Raw genomic sequence first — 17,475 nt, 5'->3', positions numbered from 1 at the left:
GAAACTTACTGGCAACGACGAGTGAAGACACACTGCGTCATAGAAACTTAGTGGAATCTTGTCAGTGGCATCAGACTTCCACCCAACTGAACGCCCATTTAATCGGCTATAGAGAAAAAATAAACCTTAAGTTTCGGCGCTAAGGATATTACAAACCACATTGCGCGTAGATTGAGTAAACTAATCCTACAGCCATGTTTGAACACGCAGGTGCGTGTTCAAACATGGCTGTAGGATTAGTTTATAGTCCATTTGATTTGGGTTTTTTTCTTCACTATGTTGGATCACATATAGCTTTGGGTGATCTCTTCCCTGAACCTATTGTTAGATGTATTGACAGAATAACAGGATGGCAGTGGATTTGTTCTGTGATTGTGGATGAATCAGAGTGAACACACAATGGCTTTCAACTACTTCCTGTGATGTATTTCCTGTCTCCCATGAAATAATGGGTTCCTGGTCGATTTCGCACATTCCGGCACAGTAGCATACTCTGCCCATGCGTAGAGTACTCTGCGCATGCGTAGAGTACTCTGTGCATGCGTAGCGTACTTACGTAGATAGAAAGTAGGTTTTCGGGCCATAAACGCTGAAAAATGACCAGAACCCATAATTTCATACAGGAAATGACATACAGGAAGTGGTAGACAGGAAATACATCACAGGAAGCTGTTGACAGCCATTTTGTGTTCATTCTGAGTCATCCTCTCTCACAGATCAGCTCCTATATCATCCTGCTGCTCTCATCAACCTTATTACCCCCAAAATGGCTGAGGGTTATGAAGAAAAAGCACCCCCCTTTCAGTGAAAGGGAATTAGATGTCCTAGCTGAGGGGGTGATACTGAAATATCCTCAGCTATATGGGGGACCAGAGGAACAGCTGAGCAATGCAGCGCGGGCCATATTTTGGGAATTGGTGAGCGCTGCAGTACAGTGGGTGTTCACACCAGGAAAGCTAGGGCATGCCTCAGCGCTTGGAGGACCTGAAATGCTGGGCCCAGATCAAGGCTGAAGAGCTACTGGGCCAGTCTTCCCAGCACCATGTGCATCGTCCTTGCCTCTCAACACTGTACACGGTCCTGCGTGCAGCTCTTCTGACCCTCCATGCTCAGCTGGAGGAGCAAGAGCAGCAGAGACCTGGTAAGTGCATTATATGCAAAATGTGTTTGGAAGTATGATGCGAGTGTAGACAGAGCTGTACCATTCTGTGTCCCATGCCTCCAGTCACCTATTCTATGTCTATGCAGCAGTCATCATGAAGCAAAAAGCTCACTGTAGCGCATTTTATGTACAGGGCAGAGTGCATTCTGGGAGTAGTAGTGTCATCATGAAAACTGGGGATTTGAGACACAAAGTTGCATTACTAATAAAATTGCACTTCCAGCACCATTAATAGTGAACCAAGGGAATCATAACTGATGTGTGCATTGGACGAGGAATGGTACTGACACTGTCCAGTGTGTGTATGTGAGGCCAATAGGAATTGGATGCTGTCACTTACATTGTTTTCGGTGACTTTGGGTTCTGATTGACACAGATCATCATGTGCCATGGAATCAAGACAGACTTTGAGGCCCTTGCCACACTCATAAGTGTTTTAAATTTTGCCAAGTTTGTCCACAGACACACGTCCTATCCCCAATAGCTTGTATGCCATTTTCCATGTACAGGTAGCTGTGACAACAAGCCACTACTGTTCACCAGAGCACAACACTTCCTGACCAGCCTCCAAAGCCAATATGTGGCACTGGATTTTCAGATTTTGTGAGAGGATATCAAAAGCTTAGACTCACAACTTAGCAAACCTAATTGGCAAGACCCTATATGGATGTGTTACCCCCAATCGGCCTTTGTGTTGTCCCATCCAATGCTACACAGCAGATAACATTTGTCCAGACGTGAAAATGCAGACACTCCATATCACAGGCCCTTTCCAATTTCATCTGGACTCTCTCTGATCACCTTTTGTGGACTGGGTTGTGGAACCTGCCCATGTAGCAGTGACAGGACACACAGGTCCCAAGAATGCCATAGCTGAGGGTTGGCAGTACAGGCACGCAAACCACCAATAATCTGTGAGATGTCCATGTTAGACTCAAATCAGGAGATGACAGTGAACATGCCCGTAATTTAGGCTCATGAACACTGACAACTCTATAGTGTGATCAGAGGAGAACAAAGTCTGACCTTGGCTCATCTTGATACGTGTCTTGTCCTGACGTGTACACTAACTACATAATGATTTGTCTCACATTTCAGTGGACTCAGCTGGCCAAGAAGACCGGGTCCGGAGCAGAACATCTGTGGTACGCCGTCGGCTGCGACCTCTTTCCAGTACTGAGGAAAAGGGCGATGAGGCGGAACCCTCAACATCAGGAGGCATGGGGATTGCGCCCACCCGAACAGACCAGCAAGACAACTCTGGTGCTATGGACCGGGTGGAGGCTGAGGACAGTGAAGGGGGTGATGACTGGACACCTCTGGCCAGGGGGGTCGGAGAGCCACTCTCCCATGGACCATTTACCTGTGAGTTTTGCCGAGGTGTCCCTGGAACAGGCCACTAGGGAACCTGGGCCTGCCATTAGCCCCTCCCTAACTCCAGAGGCCTCCATTCCATCGGGGCCTCTAACTGCATCCCCTTCAATCTGTTCCCCTCATCGTAGCTACCAGGTCGACACTGACATTGGCTCCGAACCTAAGGCACCACACCCCCCACATGCGACCCAAAACTCTCCCTGTGTTGCTCCAGTCTGTGGCTATACCAGATGACTTGATGTGGGCATGTGAGGGTCAGCCAGATTTCTATTGAACCAACATTGATGTAACCTGGACACTTGGAGCAGGGAGGCCGCTTTCTAGTCTGTGGATGGTAAATTGAAACGCCACTACTAAAAGAAATCACCTAATATATCGGGATACTGTCTGATGCAATCACATATGCAACCCCAGCCATAATAAAATAATTCTTATCGTATCATCTGACAAATACAAACAACGGTGGCTCCAGTGTACATATATACACTATACAGACTTGAATATCATAAGGAACTTTTTTAATAAGGATATTTATCCTTCGTAATTGAGGAAATAGACTTCACGATCCTAGAGCTGGAAGTGTGAGCGCCAACACACGGAGGTGTCTAGTGCACCACTCATAACATCTGAGAGGAACTGTCCTGAAGAAGGTGTCAATTGTACAAACCGAAACGCTGCGTCGACAACTTGTTTTCCTTTTTTAATGTGATCAAGATAATGATGATTTTTAACTTTTTGTACAGAACAATGTATTTCATGTAATAAATTATGTATTTTTATAATTTGTTCTTCTAGTATTTTTTTATGATTGTATACTGATACTTATGGCACGAGTGGTACGTTTGTCCTAAAGTTTTAAGCGGATGCAAGTACTTGTGTTTATTATCTACACTATAAAAGAGAGCTAGACCTTAGGGACCTTTTTGTTCCCAGTATTATCCATTTCCTACATCATGGTAGAACCAAGCTGACAACGGATTATGTCTTGTACAGCAGACATCTTTACCTCATATATCATACATTCACTTATATAGGTGGATACAGTAGAAGAGTAGGCAAGCAGAGTGCAACATTTGACTAGGATACCACATTGTGGGTAAGTTGTGAATCTGTAATGGTTGACGCCTACACTGGATTTGGTTTTGGACTTTCAGCCAAGAGATTTTGAAATGTGAGTTCCTGAAGATTCACCTTGGCAGGCCATACATCCATCACAAACATACAGAACTGGCATCAGTGCGAGCATCATCCATACCAATTTCAAATTGTTCTGTCCTTTGGAATTCTGCTAGGGAGTTTTCATATAATTGAATTACGATCCAGTTGTGTCTAGTACACTTCATGTGACACTATATACTATTTTTATGTCCATTTTACACTCACTTGTCATATGCTTTGTAACATCCTTTCACTAGCCACCATGGTGGGATCTGGTATATGGGCCAATGCCATATGTAAACATATTGTGATGTAGGACAACAGTTATGTGAAACACATACAACATACGGCGGAGATTAAAGGCACATTCATGGTCATGGTCATTCAGGTTCCTGGGTTTGCTTACCATGGCCCGCACCTGCCCAGTGTGTGGTCCCTAACCAGATGTTATAGCCAGCCTTGTTCTAGAAGTCAATGTGCGTCTTGGACTCTGGGAGGATATAAGTGGACCTACAATGATAAGTGTGTTTGCAACTTCACATTTCTGCTGCCACATGTGAGGCACTCAATTTGAGGCACAAAGCATGAGCACAAGCAGTGTGGGACCTACCGTTGCAGAAGTGTCTACCACAAATTATCATGAGTGATCCCACATTCAACTTATTATGGCCCCACTGCCTAGTAGCAATGTCTATCAAATTGACACAACACTTCCTGAAGTAAGGTCCACTATCATGTTTTGTTAATGGACCAAAAGACATACCATAAAATTCTGAAATCTACGACCAGCTGGTTGGACTGGAAAAATTAATGTATGGAAAAGAAACATTCTAAGTTGGACAATGGACGCATTCTCAATCCTGATATTTGAATCTCATTTCTTGTTCATCATTGTCATATTTGTTCTCATTGGATTTTTTTATTTAGTCTACAAAAATAATTGCAATCTAGAGGTGGATACATTCAGACTTGCTCTAGCACTCAAATCCACGATCGACTTCCCAGTCCTGGAACTGTTGGTGGAATACATGAAATGTTCATAAAACACAATTATATGATGAGCCAGGATATGTATGCTATATTTTGCCTTTCGCTGGTCACAGATATAATTTGCTAAAGGTAAATGTCCTTTGAGAATTCCAATAGTTGTAAAGCTAGTTTTTCCTCTCCAGTTGCCTTTGAGATGCCAACACTCTGGGCCTCATTTATGAAAAGTGACTCATTGCTGCAAGAAAACAGTGATGCGTCACTTTTCATTGCGCCCCCTTGTGACACCAATGATGCATCATATTTACAGTATGACACATCATGGCGCAAGGAGTTGCAGATACGTCAGTATTTCTGACGTATCTGTAGGCGCAAAAATGGCGCATTGCTGGAGTGTGTCACAAAAGTGACGCAACTCCAGCAATAGGTTATTACACATCGGCAAGTCCCATGTTAAATGTGCCTGAGGTAGTCTTACGCCTGCCATGAGGCAGGCGTAAGATATTGATGTCCTAGAAGTAGCGCAGTGAAATCTCATAGATTTCACTGCGTTACTTCTACAACCCTTTCATGCGTTGGAACGCCCCCCCCTTGCATACATTATACCTGGCTCAGGTATAACGTGGAGCAGGGGGTTTCCAAGTGACCCATCTACCTAAATGCGTCACTTTGTAAATATGACGCAGCATGTCACATTTTTTACACTGCTGGTGCAGCACAAAAAGTGACACACCGGTGGCGTACAAGTGACGCAAGGCCTCATAAATGAGGCCCTATGTATCTCCCTCTATTTTCTGATGCCTATTCATGCATTATGACTATCTCCTGACAAGTTTGATTTACCAGTTAGTGAGGGTGGTCTGCGTTGCTCTGGATGATGTTTCCTCTCAGAAGTTGCAGGGACCTCTGCTACAGTGGTTGTCTGTGCTCTGGCTGAATGTGTCAATGGGTGAGAAGAGAGAAAAATCAACACATGGAAAATGTACGTGTAACTTATCAGACATTTCCTCATATCTTCTGCATGTTAACAGTATTGAGAAGTACTGCCACGGCCGGTACAGGTAGGAGCAGTGGGGTGTTGGTGATGTGATGGGGTGGCAGGTTGGGAATTTAACAATGGAATATGGGAATGAAATATTTTGAAATAAGGATTCTCTCACCTTCTGTTTTGTGATTTTGGCAAGCCCAAGGTGAGTTATTTTTAGGAAATTTTGTGGTTATTTTCTTAATTCCGTTGTCTGTTGATTTGCCTCTGCACTGCAGCCCCACACCTTTACGTTCTTGACTGACCCCCTCTGTGTATGGATAAGTGGAAGGGGCACTTTGACTATTGCTACTTAACAGTGTTAGGTATATATGGCATCAATATTGGGCCTTTGTATTTAATGGTGTGAAAGGGATTTTCCATTTCTAATACAAAGGATTCTGGGACTTGTGGTGCAACATACAGAGGGATACACATGGGCCATTGACTGAATATATTTGTATATGAACTTTGGACAACTTCCTTACACACAATGGCAGTGCGACACAGACATACATTTGGTATACTTGTTCTTGGCATCCCATTTACCTGGTACCATGTTGCGGACATCATTCCCAGGCAGCCCATGGAGCATGTGGGGGTGGATTGTTGTGAGGATATCTTCCTCTAGTGGGGTGAGATGGAAGCGGGGGTCCAGAGTGTGAGGCAGGGAGAATTCTGTTCAACTCGATCCTGGAGTACTTCTCCTTCGCACTCAGCTTTTCATCGTGCCACTTCCTCTTTATTTCACGGACTGTGCGCACTTCCACCCCCAATGCTGTGACAGCAGTGGCTAACTGCTGCCAGAGAGCTGCCTTCTGTGTGCCACTGGCGCAGTATGGTGGGAGACCATATAGGCGTTTGTGGTGCCTCACAATGAACTCCACAATCATGGTGGTCTCCTCAGTTGTGAAGTTCTTCCTCCTCAGTTTGTAAATTTTGAAGTAGCGATGAACAGCAAAGCAAACAGGAACTCTCTGTGGCCAAACCTGATCCTTGAAAGTGTGCTGCTTTTATGTGATGCTGGGTTTGCAGTTGGTCTTAATTGACTTCAGCTGGAGCATGGTGCGGGATGGTAGGCACTTGAAATACTCAAATGGCCAAAATGTGTTTTTTCCGACCCGGAGACGGAATTTCCGGCACAGAGTCGGAGTTTCCGGGCCAGAGGCGCAGATTCCGCAATTGGGACGTAATCTCTGCCACCAGGCAGTAAATTCCTGTCCAAGTGCGGACATAAAGTTAGGATGAGTAAGTTCATTCTGTGAATACCAGAATGAGTAAATTCATTCTGTGAATACCAAAATGAGTAAGTTCATTCTGTGAATATCAAAATGATCAAGTGCATTCTGGGAATACCAAAAGGAGTACGTGCATTCTGTGAATACCAAAGTAAGTTTAGAATTTTGTTGTAAGTTAGTTCTGTGAATCGGGCCCTAGGAACAGCATTTTTTTCTAGTATTATCCGATGAGTAATTTTCTTCAACATGCCCAACTTGTCCGTAAATACATGTGGAAATGCCTAAACTAATGCTTTATCCCAGTTAATATTAATATCATGTATTGGCACATTACTCTTATTAACTGGTTCAATTGTCATCACAGGTTCCCTAACATTAGGATGAAGGATGATGTTCAAATTCATCTGATGATGCCACCCCAAATGATTTGACCCTTCCTCAGTTACATAGACTTGCCCATGCACAGTGTCCTGCTTAAAAAATATATCCATCCATTTTATACCTATAATGTTAATCATCCTCCCTCCATATCCTACTGCCTTAACATCAGCACTTTGTAGATCAATAATCTACTCCTTGAGGTCTTCCATTTACATTTCTTTGGCAATTAGAGTAAAAAGACTCCCTGAGACTGCCAATACTTTTACTTGTGCATTACCCAAGGTGATACTGCAATGAGGCTTCTCCAATACTCCAGAACCCTCTCTTTTCACATCATGAAAGCTGCAAATTTCTAATTGAACGGAATTCTCAATTTCACTTTTTAGTCAAAATAATTTCTTCTTGAACTTCATCCAAATTTTCCATCAGTTTTACGCTACTGCTAGTACTTTGCACCCTTTCTTTAGATCTACAAACTTCGCCAAATGTCCTTTCCCTCTAGTAATGTGTCCAGGACAACAGCACCCGTAACATATTAACCTTTTCTTTTCCTCCACTTTACTACTGCCAAATTCTGCAGTCTGCGGTTTTTGCTTCATCTTCACCTTAATCGTTTCCTTCTCCAAATATTTTACACTAAGTTTGCTCTTATCAATTTCTTTCACTCCACACAGCAGTGTGTTTCATGCTCCATGCAATCTTTATAGTTTCCTCTAATGTGGGATCAATAGACAAAAGTGTTTCACTTTCCTGTTATTAGTGCAACTGAAACTTTGGTCACGAATCAGAGATTCTGATAAGTTCTGAAACCCTCAAGTTATTGCTAGGCCTCATAATGCTGCAACATAAATCATGACATCCGCATCATGAGCCTGCACTTGGGGGAAAAAAAATTGTGCCCCTGAAAAACCACACACTTTTGGTGTAAAATGTTTTTCCAGCATTTGCAAGGACATCTCATATACATTAATGTGTTGACCTTTTTCCATGCCCTAGGAAACTTCTAGAAGATCATTGTAAATTCCTTCTTCCTTCTATCCCTAAATGATGCAGTAATATTGCCTGTCTCCTTAGCGGACCGTATTTATCATCACCTATGGTCAACATACACTTGTAGATTATAATATTATTGACTTAATATTATCGCAGGCTCAACACTGCTTTAATTACAATGCAACATAGGTTTTTCAATTTGCCTGAGTGACCGGCAGAGGTCACATTGGTCACTAACTTGTTTGACTCACACATCTCAACATGGTCGGCTCAAGACACTGTGAGCGTGCCTCCCTCATTCAGCTGGAGATGCTCGAGTTGCTAGAGACACATCAAGCCAGTAACAAGGCGCTCGAGCTGCAATAGTTGGATACTTTTTCAAAAACCCCAATGCCGCACAGCACTCGGTATGCCGTACAATTAACAAGTTCAACTCTTTACAGCACTCAGTTTCCCATAAAGTCTTCAAAACCCCAGCGCCACACAGCGCACTCTTTTCACTGCACTTCTCCTGCAGTATTAAAGTAAACGTTTACATTTCTATCAGAGCAAGAACAATTTGACATGCCTTCACTCTGACGATATCAGTAAACAAGGTTCAGTGTCAAACTCAGTGCCACAAATCCCCTTAGGGATTCATCCAAGATACTTCGTAAAATAATTACTTACAGTTATATGAACATGCAAAGCAAGCAGTTTTTCCGTAGCACTGTTCAACTTCGTGTAACAGCACTTTTCAAGGGGTGGAGGTTACCTCATAAGCCTCTTCCCCCTGCAAAGAGTCACTCGTCGCCAAATTATGTTGTAACTATATACACATGCTTCAACTTCTTTATTTCAAGAGCTATCTTCCATGAAAGTGATCTACAGCATCTCACCTCCAGCAACAGCTTTCTCTAGAATCCTCATAACCCCCATTCCACCTGCATCATCAATAACAGAGTAACATTTCACCTTGTAGAACATCACCACACTGCCTGTCAAGCTTCTCATCACAACCAAATTCACCCTAAGTGGCAGTCTCATCTACAAACCAATGGGACCATTTACCAAATTCACCAACACAATCATGGACATCTTTTCACCACATGCCATTGGTTTTTTCAATTAAATCCCGCTCAGAGACCTGAACTTCCACCTGGGAGACCAAGTTAACCTCAACTCAAGAGCTTCATTTAAGACTTTGGAAGCCTGAGTCTCACCCAACAAGTAAAGGGACATACCCAATTCACTGGATACCTCTTGGGCCCTATTTTTACCAACTTCGGCAACATCGATGAACCACACCAGTGCCCTGGACAGATCACACCCTTGTCAAGTTCAGCATTCCCATCCTAGTACAACACATCACAGTCAGAAAGGCTTGACAAAACTGGAACAGCATCACTTAATTTTATGTTTTAGTACCGGAGCTAGTAGCTAGTAGTGGGTTTATAGGGGAATAGGGTGGGAAATAATTTGATTACAGTAAATTTTAGGAATTGTAAATTAATTTAAATTAATTTTTGCATTTAAGTTCTGTAGCGGGTTGTGGGTTTATAGGGAATTGGGTGGGAAGTAATTACATTGTAATTAAGTAATGATTTTTTTTATTAATTGGTATTGATAATGATTTTATTTTTAATTAATTATGAATTGGTAATTAAGTATTTTAATTGGTAATTACATTTTTAATCGGTCATTACTGTTTGTAAGTGGTAATTAAATTTTTTAATTGACAATATTTTTAAATGGTATTTCCTTTTTTAATTGGCAATTCATATTTTTAATTCTTAATTAATTTTTATTAATTGGATTTTTTTATTAATTGGTAATTATTGTTTCATAAAAAATATTTTTAGTTTAACATTTATTTAATTGTTAATCAATTTTTAATTAGTATGTTTTTGTTATGAAAAATATTTTAGTGTTCAATAATTATTTGGTAACTAATATTTATCAATTAATATTTATTGGTATTTATTGTTAATTTATTGTTAATTAATGATTCAATTGTAATTATGATTTTAATAATTATTAATGGGTATTTTTAAATGATGTAAAGATATTTAAAAATTAAATTATTAATTATTTTCAATACAAAAATTATTTATAAGTATGTTATATTTAACTTCAACGCTATCCAAAGCTTTCCCTACTGTTGTACTCTCTGGAATTGGAATAGTAATTTTTACCGCCACGCTATCCAACGCTTTCCCTACTTTTGCACTCTCTGGAGTAGGAATAGTAATTTTTACTCCTACGCTATCCAACGCTTTCCTTACTGTTGCACACTCTGGAGTTGTAATAGTAATTTTTACCCCTATGCTATCCAAAGCTTTCCCTCCTGTTGCACTCTCTGGAGTGGGAATAGTAATTTTTACCCCTACGCTATCCAACACTTTCCCTACTGTTGCACTCTCTGAAGTTGGAAGAGTAATTTTTACCCCTACGCTATCCAACGCTTTCCTTACTGTTGCACTCTCTGGAGTTGGAATAGTAATTTTTACCCCTACGCTATCCAACGCTTTCCCTACTGTTGCACTCTCTGGAGTTGGAATAGTAATTTTTACCCCTGCGCTATCCAACGCTTTCCCTACTGTTGCACTCTCTGGAGTGGGAATAGTCATTTTTACCCCTACGCTATCCAACGCTTTCCCTTCTGTTGCACTCTCTGGAGTGGGAATAGTCATTTTTACTGCTACGCTATCCAACGCTTTCCCTACTGTTGCTCTTTCTGGAGTTGGAATAGTAATTTTTACCCCTACACTATTCAACGCTTTCCCTACTGTTGCACTCTTTGGAGTTGGAATAGTAATTTTTACCCCTACGGTATCCAACGCTTTCCCTACTGTTGCACTCTTTGGAGTTGGAATAGTAATTTTTACGCCTACACTCTCCAACGCTTTCCTTACTGTTGTACTCTCTGGAGTTGGAATAGTAATTTTTACCCCTATGCTATCCATATTTTTCCCTACTATTGCACTGTATGGAGTTGGGATAGTAAGTTTTACCCCTACGCTATCCAACGCTTTCCCTACTGTTGGACTCTCTCGAGTTGGAATAGTAATTTTTACCCTTGCGCTATCCAACACTTTCCCTACTGTTGCACTCTCTGGAGTGGGAATAGTAATTTTTACCCTTACGCTATCCAACGCTTTCCCTACTGTTGCACTCTCTGGAGTGGGAATAGTAATTTTTACCCCTACGCTATCCAACGCTTTCCCTGCTGTTGCACTCTCTGGAGTTGGAATAGTAATTTTTACCCCTACGCTATTCAACGCTTTCTCTACTGTTGCACTCTCTGGAGTGGGAATAGTAATTTTAAGTTCTACGCTATTCAACGTTTTTATTACTGTCGTTTTTTTAGTTTTGGACTTTGAATAGTATTTTTATTTATTTAGCTATTTAATATTTTTTGTATTATTTTAGATAATGTAGTATATAATTAATTTAAAAAATATTAAAAGTATGTATATATTTTTTAATTTATCAAACATAATTATTTACTTTTTATTCATGTTGTTTGTTTGTAAATGTATTTGTAATTTATATCTGTTATTAATTTATAAATTATTAAAATAATTATTAAAACTTATTGTTAAGTAAGTATATATTTTATGTATATGTTTAATTAATGTATTATTCATATAGATGTATTATTTATTAATTTTAAACATTGGATATTTTTAACTGTTTATTTTATTTATTAGTATTATTTACTTTATTTTACTTTTTTTTAACAGAAAAAAACAATATTTTTAACCCCGATATTTTTAACATTGATATTTTTGTTTCGATATTTTTATACTTACCATTTTGTAGATAGGATGTCGATATTCTTGCCTTCAATATTCCAGCGTCGATATTTCTGTAGGTCGATATTTCGTAGGTCGACATTTTGTCAGTGATCCGCTAACCACATGGTATGTCATCAACCCAGAAGAAACTGCCGCCATTATTAAGTTAATCCACTCAGGGACCTCTTTCCCACTACACCTACTCCAGAGGACTGCTACCCATCATCGCCATGCTCACACCCATTCAGAATGCCTCCACTTCTTCTGCGACCTTCCCAGATGCTTGGAAACAGGGAACTGTCTCCCATTGCTGAAGAAACCCTCTACAGAGCCTTCAACGCTCGCCAACTACAGACTAATTTCCCTGCTACCATTCCCGGTCAAGGTCTTCAAGAAAATCATCAACAGACACCTCACCAAATATCTCAATGACCCCCAACTCCACCACACCGCTCAATCTGGATTTAGAACCAATCATAACATGAAAACTGCCCTCATCGTTGGCACGGATGACATCTGCATGACTAAGGACAGAGGCTCTCATCCTCATGGACCCTCTGCAGCATTTGACACTGTCTCCCACTGAATCTGAATCTAATGCCTACATCACTTTGAAGTCCAAGGACATGTACTTCAATGGATCTGCTCATTCCGACTGGAAGGACCTAGTCAGTCTGGCACTATACATAATCTAGATCAAATGCAATGCCAGCATGACTGAAATTGCTTACTGTATGAATACCAACTGTCTAAAGCTGAACATCGACTAGACCGAAATTGTGATCTTCGGGAAGAGCACATTACAGTGGGACTCCACCTGGTTAAAAATAAGCTAGAATCGACATCCAAACCCACCACCCACGCCAATGACCTCGGGATCATCATCGACAGCAAACTTGGCAGACTGCCCAAGTCAATAGCGCCACCGACTCATGCTTCCATACCCTGTAGATGCTGAGGAATATTTTTAAACGGCTCCTAATCAGCACCCGGAAATGCATCATGTACTCCTTGGTTACAAGCAAGCTAGACTACAGGAACACCCACGATGCCTGGATCAACACAAAACTTACCAGAAGGCTGCAGACCATTCAGAACTTGGCAGCCAGAATCACTTGAAACCTCCCACGCCTCACTCACATCTCAGCACACCTTAGGGAGCTCCAACGGTTCCCCGTTCATGAACAAGCACAATTCAAACACCTCACCCACACTTTCAAGGCACTACATAACACTGGTTCAGCATACCTCAACAAACAAATCTGCCTTCACAAACCTTCCAGACAGCTCCACAGGTATGGACTCCTACACAAAGCTCATTCATACAGAAAACCAGATCTAATTTTTCAAGTAGTCACACTAGCCCTAGATGGGCCTAGACTCATACCTGCTAAGCACCAGAATACCTTCCGAGGATAGTGTGCTCTAAACACCTGTATAACATAACATAGCAGGTGTCCAGGTGCAGCTGGCATTTTACAAGGCTGTGCGACACACTCAAAGGTCCAGATTTACAAATAAATGTACCCAAATCAGCGCAGCAACTAAAGTTTCAGTACTGCATTGCGTGAAAGGAAGAGAGCAGAACATGTTATGAGATTTGTAAAGCGCATGGCTACCCCAGCAATAGGGCATCCCAGCGCTGATCTCAGAGACCAACCGAGAAAAAGAAGGTGGCAGGGTAGGGAGAGGAAGTTAACTTGGGAAGAGATAGGTCTTTATAGCCTTCCGGAAGGATCCATGATCTTGGATGCTTCTGATGTTTACCAGCAGGGTATTCCGGATTCTGGGGGTGAGGGCACGGAAAGAGTGGCCTCCGGCCTGTGCTATTTTGACACGAGGGAAACATGCTAGGTGTCGGTCATAGGAGCGCAGTAAGCGGTTCATTATGTAGGGAGAGAGTCGATTGGCTAAGATGGCGGGAGCTTGAGCATTCAGACTTCTGTGGGAAATGCACAGAGACTTAAAATTGATTTTTGTCTCCACCGGAAGCCTTCGTAGGATGTTGGAAGCTCAACAACATTTGGGGAGGCCGAAGAGCATCTGAGTGGTGGCGTTTTGTGCCCTTTGTAGGCGATGGATCCCTGCTTTGTTGGCACCCAAATACAGAGAACTGGAATAGTCCAGTCTCAAGAGTATGGTAGACTGGGCAATGACCCGGGGGGAATGGGCGTTGAAGAATCCAAGCAATGGCTTGAGTCCACGTAAAAGTCCAAAACAGACACTGGCTACTGACTTTGTCTGTACCTGATATGTGAGGGCAGAGTAACATTTTTTACGGTCTGCTTGGGCAAGGGTGGGGCCCCTAGCGCAGCAGGCCACCAACACTTGCTCCATAGGTGGGTGTTTCTACATAAGAGAAGAATCTCTGATTTATTAGCACTCAGCTGTAAGCAGTTGGTTGTCATTCAGTCTGCAATGGCCATCAGGTCGTCTTGAACCTTGGCCACATCCTGTTCAGAGTTATTGGATAGCAAGATCACAAGCTGAGTGTTGTCGGCATAGGAGACCACAGTTAGGCCCCTACCCTTCGCAACCGCTGCTAGAGGTTGAATATAGATATTGAATAAGGTGGGGAATCAGAGCAGATCCCTGTGGCACCCTCTGAGGCACAGAATGTGTCTGAGAGCTGAAGGAGAAGGCGGCAATCACTTTGAAGGATCTCTCAGCTAGGAATGATGAGAGCCTGTTCAAGGCATCTGTTCAGGCGAGGTATATTCTACTGAGTCTGGTAGGGGCTTAGTATGCCCTCTGCAGGATGTAAAAGTACATTACTGGCCACTTCCTTCAGCAGGGCACAGGTTCAATTCCACTTAGTATCTGCAATGATATGGCTCCAGTATATCTGCCCCCAGCTGACCCACTCCTGATATCCAACCTGGGGTCTGTTCTCTCTCAGTGCCCAGTATAGATGGGACACCAGTCTTCTGGAAGATCTGAGCACCAACATCAGTCCCGGCGTGCATTTCTCCCACGGCACCGCCAGGAAACCAACCCACTGCTTCCGCACTACCCAAGTCAGGACTATAAACTGTAGGAATTGTCCTAGGCCTACATCAAAAAAGTTCTGTGCCTCCTTAAAGGTGGTGCAATTGTCAGCCGGGTACTGGTCCCCTAGCAACTCACATCCCCCTTCCCTCCACATTGTTAATGAGAGCTTGTGGCCAAGGTCCTTTTCATTCAGCAACCTTACTATCGGTAGCTTTCTAGCAAAACAGTGAGTCTGGAATACTGTCCTGGGTGACTTGTCGAACCACAAATTGATGGGATGTTTCTCGTTGCGTGCCCGCAATCAAGACAAATGGCATATGTCTCACCTCCGGGAGCCCCGCCAACAGGCGCTTCTCCCAATTATTCTCTTCAGCACACCATCTGGCCCGGTGCTTCAATTGCGCTGCCAGATAATACAGCTCGAAGTCTGGGTGTCCCAGACCCCCCATGCAGGATCTAGTTTTAGAATCTGCAGACCAACCCTGTTCCGCTTACCTGCCCACACCAGTGCTAGTAAGAGACTTTCGAGTTCCCTGAGTGTTCTCTGAGGGATCAAGCACTGTGAATTCTGCAAGACGTAGAGGCACCTCAGGAGTAGCACCATCTTTGCCAGGGAGATTCTACCTGCCACAGTCAGCGGCGTAATCTGCCAAAAGAACACAGAGGCACCCAACCCTAATACGACTCTTCCCATGTTAAAGGAGTATTGTTTCTCAGTAGTGTGTACCACCTGGATCCCTAAATATTGGAATGCCTCCAACTCCCATCTTAGGATCACTCATGGTAAGGCCTCCAGGGGGCGGCATAGGAAAAATCAGTAACTGACTCCGATTCACCCAAAGACCAAATGCCTTGGCAAATCCTTGCAGTTCCCATAGAAGGAGTGGCAGTGAGAGCTTTGTTGTTGTAAAAAAACAAGAGCATCATTGGCGGCCCGGAAGAGAGAGGGCAACTGTTGCGCGTGCCACTCTATATACTAAGCAACAGATATATAACCACCTGACTTAACCCTCACTAAAGGATCAGTGTAAAGTAAGGAAACCCATTTAGTGAACCTGAGACTGAACGCCATTCATCGCAGCAACTCCCATAGGAAATCCCAGTCCAGGGTGACAAACACCTGCTCAATATCCGATGCAATTAGCGTTCCCTCTGTCTGCCAGCCCCTTACTAAGTGCATGACATGAGTGAGTTTGCGTATGTTCATAATGGTGCTAATTTCTTGAAGAAATCCACTGATCCTCGTGAACCAGACTGGAGATGACCACTTTCAGGCGGTTAGCTAGGGCCTTCGCCAGCCACGCCACGATTTGGGTAATATAACCACCATAGCTTCCTGTATTGACTTTGGTAAGCTACCTGTCTATCTGGCCTCCTAATACACCTCTAAGAGGCTGTTGACCAAAGAACCCAAGTAAGTCTGGTAAAACTCAGGGGGGATGCCATCCGTGCCTGGTGTCTTGCAGCGGGGCTTACCTTTGATGGCTTACACCAGTTCGTCTTTAGTGAGATCTGTGTCTAGTATGTCCGCTTGTTCCCTGCTGAAGGTCGGAAACATAATCCGACTCAAAAAGTCCCCCTGGCCACTACTCTCCGCTCCCCCAGTCTCATATAAAGGTGAGACAAATGGCATCATAAGTCGTCATGTATCATCGCCTGCGTGAGCACCAGGTCAACCCAGTTGTCCTGCACTGCCATAATCACAGATGAAGGCCTTTAACGTAACAAAAGCCAAGTACTCGCAATGTGTCAGTAACTCAGCACTATAAATAAGAACACATCAACAGCCCAACCCCGTTCCTTCCCACCGGATAAACACCTAGATACAACAAAGAACAACGATGTCACCCCACCCCCATAATATCTGACATCTCTTTGTCTCCCACACCCACGATATCACCAACTAAAATCCGTGCCCTCCCCAACAGTTCACGTCAACAGCTAGTCTTCTCAGGGATAGAAATGAGAATAAAACACAATAGCATGGGAGGCCTGGCACCCCCTACCTGTGCTCACCCAAAGGTTCACACCGTGCAGGGCTGAGGAACGTCCCCCCAGCAGTTCCTGTGATGCTCCCGCACTAGTGTCAACCACCAGCTGGGCTTGTGATGGAATTATCAGCTGCCCCCAGCAATCTGTACACCTTACCTAATTTGTGTAAGTTCCATGTCATTGGTAATTCAGCTGCTGCCCTGAAAAAGAGGCTATGTACCCCTTTGTCTGTAGGAGATTGTCCCCCTAGCTCCCATTGGACAGCCTCTAGATAATCAGGTGTCTGTGTTCAGTATAGATGACTGTGTGTCAGCCGCATTCAAAGCACTAGTCGTGCTCAGGGCACTCTGCTGGACCACTTCCAGTGTGTCATCTGCCTGCACCTCTATGTGTCTC

At 43.1% G+C, this 17,475-nt stretch overlaps 1 protein-coding gene across 1 annotated transcript in view; it reads left to right on the top strand.

Annotated features, from left to right (window-relative positions):
• LOC144817928 (putative tetratricopeptide repeat protein 41) overlaps nt 1-17,475 on the top strand; it is a 391,161-nt gene that overhangs the window by 221,681 nt on the left and 152,005 nt on the right. The window lies entirely within an intron of this gene.

The sequence above is a fragment of the Lissotriton helveticus genome, chromosome 1_1 (assembly GCF_964261635.1).
Source record: "Lissotriton helveticus chromosome 1_1, aLisHel1.1, whole genome shotgun sequence".
NCBI classification, from domain to species: Eukaryota; Metazoa; Chordata; class Amphibia; order Caudata; family Salamandridae; genus Lissotriton; species Lissotriton helveticus.
The sequence above is the reverse complement of the archived record's forward strand: the minus strand, read 5'-3'. Positions and strand labels throughout refer to the sequence as shown.